The sequence below is a fragment of the Erpetoichthys calabaricus genome, chromosome 2, assembly GCF_900747795.2.
Source record: "Erpetoichthys calabaricus chromosome 2, fErpCal1.3, whole genome shotgun sequence".
NCBI lineage: Eukaryota > Metazoa > Chordata > Cladistia > Polypteriformes > Polypteridae > Erpetoichthys > Erpetoichthys calabaricus.
The window spans coordinates 118902902-118911129 of NC_041395.2; the positions used below are offsets into that span (position 1 = coordinate 118902902).

An 8228-nucleotide genomic window follows, 5' to 3' on the forward strand; every position below is an offset into this window, starting at 1 on the left:
AACCCCTTACCTGCTACAGGGAGGCTTCCCTGCTCCTCCGCAGGGAACACCACGGCGAGAAGTCCGTCCGAGCTCTCGTCCTCTGACCGATGTCCAGGGTCAAAGGAAAGACCCAGGTCAGCCTCGCTTTCCCAGGAGCTTGCTCCGCCGTCACCAGGCCACCAATGGGAATCCTGCCCCTTGGCATGTAGGAGGTAGGCAGACGAACAAATGGAATAAGATCCCCAGGGCCTATCGTTCCTGGGCCCATCACCTACCTCCTTATGCATCCCGTGGTCCTGGCCGGCGTGGCGGCGTCTGGTGGCTGACCTTTGAGTCCGCCGTGACTTTCTCCTCCCCATCGGTGTGATGCTTATAAGAGCTGTCAGCGGCCTCCTGCTGCGTGTGCGTGCTTCGATGTGTTGTCTCGGGGGTGTACTCTACGTGCTGCTGCACTGGGCGCGTGCCTCGCTCCGCTATGCCGGATCGTTACACAAATTTTTTAATGCAGGTCCCTGCCTTACAGACGGCCAGGAATCTCACCGACTACGCCAGTGTAAAAGGCGCTATATATGCGCCTGACCCAACACAGACTCACAACAGAGGCACGTTAAAATCAACAAAAGATTTGTTTTTTTCTTCAGCTGAGGTCCATGCGTTCCCCGTGTTCGCCCTAACACAATCCCAAAGCACACCAAAGTCACAACAACTCTTCTTCCTCCACCACTCCTCCCAGGCAACCTCGTCCTCATCCTCCTGTGCTCCAGGTGCTTGATTGCCAAGCCCCGGCTGTACTTCCGGGTGTGGCGTAAACACTGGCCACAAGGGCCTAGCAGCTCCCGCTGCAGCACCCCCTGGCGACGCCTGCGGAACCCAACAGGGCTGCACCCCACCCCAACTCCCATGAAGCCCTGCAGGAGTCTGAGGCACATGCTGCAACCCAGGGTGGCTGCCATCTAGCGTCCAGGGGGAGGTATTGGGTCTCCCATGCTTGCTCCCCAGAACATACAGTATGCTGAATGGGCATCCCGGCTGGGCAGGGGCCATGGCTGTTGGCCACAAAATATATATATACAGTGATCCCTTGCTATATCGCGCTTCGCCTTTCGTGGCTTCACTCCATCGCGGATTTTATATGTAAGCATATTTAAATATATATCGCGGATTTTTTGCTGGTTCGCGGATTTCTGCGGACAATGGGTCTTTTAATTTCTGGTACATGCTTCCTCAGTTGGTTTGCCCAGTTGATTTCATACAAGGGACGCTATTGGCAGATGGCTGAGAAGCTAGATTGCTTACTTTTCTCTGTCTCTGTTGCGCTGACTTTCTCTGATCCTGACGTATGGGGATTTAGCAGGGGGGCTGTTCGCACACCTAGACGATACGGGCGCTCGTCTAAAAATGCTGAAAGATTATCTTCACGTTGCTATCTTTTGTGCAGCTGCTTCCTGAAACGACATGCTGCACGGTGCTTCGCATACTTAAAAGCTCGAAGGGCACGTATTGATTTTTGACTGAAAAACAAACTCTGTCTCTCTCTATCTCTCTCTCTCTCTCTCCCCCTGCTCCTGACGGAGGGGGTGTGAGCTGCCGCCTTCAACAGCTTTGTGCCGCGGTGCTTCACATACTTAAAAGCCAAACAGCCCTATTGATTTGTTTGCTAGAGATTGTTTTCTCTATCTATATGACATTCTGTGCTCCTGACACGCACTCCTTTGAAGAGGAAGATATGTTTGCATTCTTTTAATTGTGAGACAGAACTGTCATCTCTGTCTTATCATGGAGCACAGTTTAAACCTTTGAAAAAGAGACAAATGTTTGTTTGCAGTGTTTGAATAACGTTCCTGTCTCTCTACAACCTCCTGTGTTTCTGCGCAAATCTGTGACCCAAGCATGACAATATAAAAATAACCATATAAACATATGGTTTCTACTTCGCGGATTTTCTTATTTCGCGGGTGGCTCTGGAACGCAACCCCCGCGATGGAGGAGGGATTACTGTATTATAAAAAAAATACTGGGGACGAGACGTCATCTGTAGAAGAGAGATCTTTTACAGAGAGACAGAGACACTTTCACTTCTCACGAGATGGACAAGTCATGTCATACTTACAACCTTCAGACGCAAGTCCCGTGCTACACAGGCAGAGCAGGTTAGAGATAATGGAAGTAGGAAATTTCGAAAGTCTCAAAATATGACAGTAAAGATCGCATTAGCGCAAACAAACTGAAACTCGGGGAAATAACAGAACAGCGAAAAGAGATTGAATATTCAGGTGCTGTACAGGCTTTTAAACATTCAAAGCTCCGCACGAAATGCAGATCACAAGGCACACAGCAGCATCAAGCCAACAGCTTCTCAACCAAAGAGGAGGTGATAAAAACACCTGTTACTTGTTCTCCCAATGTATCACCGTTTAAGAGGGGTTTCGGAGGAGTGGCCGCATCTTCTTGAGGTGCGCTCAGTCCCCCTCTTCACAACAGTGCCTACTGCACTGTACAGGGGAAACAGATGTGGGTGGGCATAGAAGGGTAGTTGAGCGAATTACAGATCACGCTTGAGGGCAGCAGCACACCAGCGGCTGCTCAAGCAAAGAGAAGTAAAAAAAAGAAAAAAAAAATTGGTTTCCTATTGTATCACTGTTTAAGAGGGGTTTTGGAGAAGTGGCCACCGGCAGGGGGTGAAAGGGGTTGGCGAGCGAAGCCCCCTAGTGTATATATATATATATATATATATATATATATATATATATATATATATATATATATATATATATACAGTAATCCCTCGCTATATCACGCTTCGACTTTCGCGGCTTCACTCTATCGTGGATTTTATATGTAAGCATATTTAAATGTATGGTTCGTGGGTTTCAGTGGACAATGGGTCTTTTATTTTCTTATCTTTATCTTTTTATTTTCTTTAATTTCTGGTACATGCTTTCTCAGTTGGTTTGCCCAGTTGATTTCATACAAGGGACACTACTGGCTGATGGCTGAGAAGCTACCTAATCAGAGCACGTATTACATATTAAATAAAACTCCTCAAATATATTGTGAGCACGGGGGCTGTTCGCACCCCTAGAGGATAGGGCCGCTCCTCAAAAAACGCTGAAAGACTACCTTCACATTGCTCCCTTCCTTGCGGCTGCGTTGTCAAGCGATATGCTTCCCACGCGGTGCTTCGCATACTTCAAAGCTCGAACAGCACCAATCAGTTTTTGATTGTTTGCTTTTCTCTCTCTCTCTCTCTCTGACATTCTCTGCTCCTGAAGCGCACTCCTTTGAATAGGAAGATATGTTTGCATTCTTTTAATTGTGAGACGGAACTGTCATCTCTGTCTTGTCATGGAGCACAGTTTAAACTTTTGAAAAAGAGACAAATGTTTGTTTGCAGTGTTTGAATAAAGTTCCTGTCTCTCTACAACCTCCTGTGTTTCTGTGCAAATCTGTGACCCAAGCATGACAATATAAAAATAACCATATAAACATATGGTTTCTACTTCGCGGATTTTCACCTTTCGCGGGGGGGTCTGGAACTCAACATACGCGATAGAGGAGGGATTTCTGTATATATATATGTGTCTGTATGTGTGTGTGTATATATATATATATATATATATATATATATATATAATATGTATGTATGTGTGTATATATGTATGTATGTGTGTATGTATATATATATATATGTATGTGTGTGTATATGTATGTGTATATATATGTTGATATGTGTGTATATATATATATATATGTATATGTAGATATGTGTATATGTAGATATGTGTATATATGTATATATGTATATATGTATATATATATATATATATGTATATATATATATATATATGTATATATATATATATGTATATATATATATATATATATATATATATATATATATATATATATATATATATATATATATGTTTACATAACCTCTTTAACACACTACTTCTCCGCTGGTCTGGTGAAACCAAGATTAGCATCGTGCCTGGAGGAAACCTGGCACCACTCATTATCTGGAATACCATTCCAGTGTTAGCATGGTGGTGGCGCCTTCTTTTAGTGAGGTGGTTTTTCAGCATCAGGGACTCGGAGACTAGATAGAGTTGAGGGAAAGCTGATTGGAGCAAAGTACTGAAATATCTTAAATGAAAATCTGCTTCAGAACACTCTGGACCTCTGACTGGGTTGAAGGTTCACAAAGACAAACCATTTTATACAGAGATCTAAAAATAACTGTCCATAGGTAGTCTCCATCCAACTTGACAGAGCTTGACAGGATTTGCAAATAATGGCAGAGGAGTTCCCAAGTCCAGATGTGCGAAGAAGTTTCCTGACCAGAATCACTGCCAAAAGTGTTTCAGCTAAGTACTGAGTAAAGGGTCTGAATATTTTTGTCAATATTTCATTTTTTTATTTTTAACACATTTTCAGAAATTTATGTTGGTTTGAATGTTGCTTGATGTGGGGAAAATTGATTTAAAAGATTTTAGCACAAGGTGGCAGCATTGAAAAATTTGAGAAAAGTGAATTGACTCTGAATACACTCTGAATCTACTGTTAATGTACAGGGGGAAAATCTTTGGTCACTTACAAAATCAGCACTCTTAACACCCATTTCAGATGTTTCATATATGTATCAGTTATATTTTTCATATTTTGAACACATTTGCCTTTATACTTGAAAATAATTTTGGTTTTTTTAAGTATCTTATTAATAATTGTCTGATTATTTGACTATCAAAATATGTGTTAGTTGCCTCTTTAATACATATTTAACAGATTAATTGAGAACTAGCATTGCTGCATATAAACTTTGCTGATGCTAGATGTGGATTCCATAGAGATATTAATTGATTCTTTCATATCCTTTCCTTACTGTCTATTTTAGATTCACAATTCTTCAACCAGCCTGTAAAAGTTCTAGATTAGAGTCATGTGATATTACTTCTTAGTGAGCAATCTTTTATGGTGTCTTATACTATATCACTCACATGCTGTCTTATCATACTTCCCTGGAAAAATCCAAAACCCTTGAGCCAGTGTCACATTTCACAAATTTTTAAGCGATTTTCAGTCATATCCTTCCTTAACACAATCTCAGTGAATCATGGTGCTTGTCTATGACCACTTGTCATGTAGTGTGACATCACCAGTGACTTAGCTGAAAAAATATTGCATGGAATGTGGATGCATGGAAAGAAGGATAGCAAATGTTTTGGGCTTATCTGCCTGATGTCTTGTGTTTGTCATGCCACAATAGACTGGAAAAAGACTTCAAGCAGGGGCCAATGTAGCAGCTAAACTCGTCCTTCCTGGAAAATATTCACTGGTGCTATCAGGCAATATATCAGTTGGCTGTTAAAATTACTTAAAATTGTAGGAAAAAACTCTCTTCATGATGGAACCATTGAACAGTGCTTTAAAATATGGCAGAATTGAGTAGTGTTATTCTCAATTAATTGACCCTGCTGTACTATTCCCATTTTTATTTATTTTTTGTATATTTCCATATCTCTGAAGATTTACTTAATATTAAATTGTGGTGGCATCAGATCTGAGTAAGATGTAATCCTGTATATCTTGCTGATCTGTAATAAACACATTTGTAATGAAATCCCAAGGATCCATAAGATACATACTGTATAAATAACCCACAAGTGTTAGTTTAATAACATTAAATTTATAGTCTTCTATGTTTAAAGTACTTGCTTTTATTATATTATTTTAGTATTTGAGCAAAATAACTTTCAGACAAATACAATATGGGTGTTAATGCTGCTTCATTAATTTAAAAATTTAGTATATACTGTTTATTAACATCTCTGTCTTTTATTAGTTTATATTATAAGAGTAAACAATAGTTTATAATTCTGCCATTTTATAATTATTAATACATTACATATTTATTTTGGATTATTTTGTTGTGATATTTATTTTTTTATTTTTTTTAATTAAGTTGTAGCACATTTTTGTGAGGTAATACACTGTTGTAAAATGATACTAAAAAGATAATCAACATAGAATTAGCAATCTAGAAAATGAAATTAAACCAAACTCTGTGTGATAGGCTTTGCATTGTGTATATACTGTTTTCAATGCTAGTGCTATCATATAATGTGTAATTTTCAATGAAAATGTATTAGGAGAAATATAATGCACAGAGATAAAAATAACACACTGTCTACCTTCACATCCACCGATCTAATTATCCAAATATGTTGTGGTTGGGGATCATATCCATGCATGTAAGGGGTCATGGAAGATAAGCTGCTGTCTGCAGTAGCATAGCAGTAATTACTTTATTGATAACTCACTGAGAAAATTGCCCATGCCAATAGTGTTGGAAAGATTTAATGGATTGGTGGAGAAATAGTTAGACCTTCAAGGAAATGAAAATATGAGTTTGCCATTGGGAAACATTCCATTTCCTTAAGAGATTAAAAAAAGTTATAGCATGTAGCTAACTGTTAATAGCAGTGACAATTTTTTTCTGGGTTTAAATAAATTAATAATTATTTAATATGTATTTTTTCTGGTGAAACTGACATTTAGATTCATTGTAGCTTTTAGTAACATTAGAAACTTAATTTGGTATATATCCAGGAATTAACTTATATATTTATACAGAAATAATTTTTCTCGTACTTTTTAAGTTGTATTGCATTTAATACACTTACATCATTATATGTAATACATTAAATTCCTTGCTTGTTTGTGTGCTTCTGTCCAGGTTTAAATAAAAATTTGACCCTGTTTTGTCAAAAGAATAGATGACAAAGCTGGAGAAGGGAAGGGGATACCATAAAGAAAATGAAAAAGCTTTAGTAATGATAATTGTGTTGCAAAAAGAGCTTGGTAAATTGTTTTCTTTTTTGGTTAAGTCTTTGGACTTCAAACCATGATGTAGTGGGAACAAATACTACCACTGACACTGTATGACCTTGATGAAATCACTTCACCCACCTGTGCTCCAATTGGAAAAACAAAAGAAATGTAACATATTGTGTCTCATATATTGTAAGTTGCTTTGGATAAAAATGTTGGCCAAATAAGTAAATGTAAATTTTTTTTTTTTTTTTTTGAACAGTGTTTTTGCATCTGTTTTAGTTGTAGACAAAACGTTATAAATGGTCAATGTATACTTTTTAAAAATATTTTCAGTGAATATAAATTTTTCTTTAGATACTCCAGTTTTACTGTCATATCCCAAAGACTCTCATATTATTTTAGTTTATGATTCTAAATTGGTCACACGTGTGTGAATATTTGTATGAATGGCTAGCCCTTGCCTTGAAACTAGTGCTAATGCGAATCTGAGGTAGGCTTGAGAATATATTGTTGTCTTTTTTCTGTTTGTTTGGTGGCAGCTGCCATCACAGTATGTGCTCCATGAATAAAGTAACTGGAATGTTTACTAACTCCTTCAGCTGATTATATAGTAGTATGTACTTAAGGGTATCATCATAAAGCACTTAAGGGAATTAAACTTGTGGTTTTAAACTTCGTAATAAAATGTTTAATTTATACTGTAGATTTTACAGAAACTTCTAATTTATTATTGTTAGCTCTGTTATTATTTTGTAAACCTCACTTGTATAATATAGAAACGATACAAAATGTAGATTAATGCCAAATAAATGGATTCTGGAATCTCCAGGTCAGAATGTCCACTGATTTATCTGATTATAATAAATTACTAAATTATAGCTTTGCTCCAAAAGCTTAAAAAAAGGGAGAAGGATTGTTTCTCATCTGGGGAGCAATACATGGTGTAGGCAGTGTCTTCAAGTGTGCAGTACTCTTATCAGCTTTTTGCTTTGGTGTTAGGATTTTGAAACATTATCTGTCTGACCTGACTTTTAGGCCATTCGTGTGAGTGTCTAAATGGCTGCAGTGTAAAGCAGCCACATTTCCTTTTGGTGACCACTACACTAAGTCATCTGACTCTGAAGAATATATACTAAATAGCAGGATTTGAGTTGGCTAAATGTAAGCGATGGCATAGTGGCAAGTACAGAGCCTGATGGAATTGTAATGTGATATATGCATGAAATGAGAGATTTCAATAAAAACGTTATGCAAGCATTGAAATTGTTATTTTATATTATTGTTTTAGAATTTATTTTCAGTAATATGCAACTATTTATTTTATGTAGTCCTATGTACAGTATATATTGCTTAAAAGTTTTTACACTGACTCATTTCAATATAAGCTAATGCTTTTGTACACATACTCAAAA

General features: G+C 37.8%; 1 protein-coding gene across 2 annotated transcripts in view; it reads left to right on the plus strand.

The window, feature by feature from the left end:
- Positions 1-8228, plus strand: part of rsrc1 (arginine/serine-rich coiled-coil 1) — a 496637-nt gene that overhangs the window by 116776 nt on the left and 371633 nt on the right. The gene's annotated exons all lie outside the window — the stretch shown is intronic.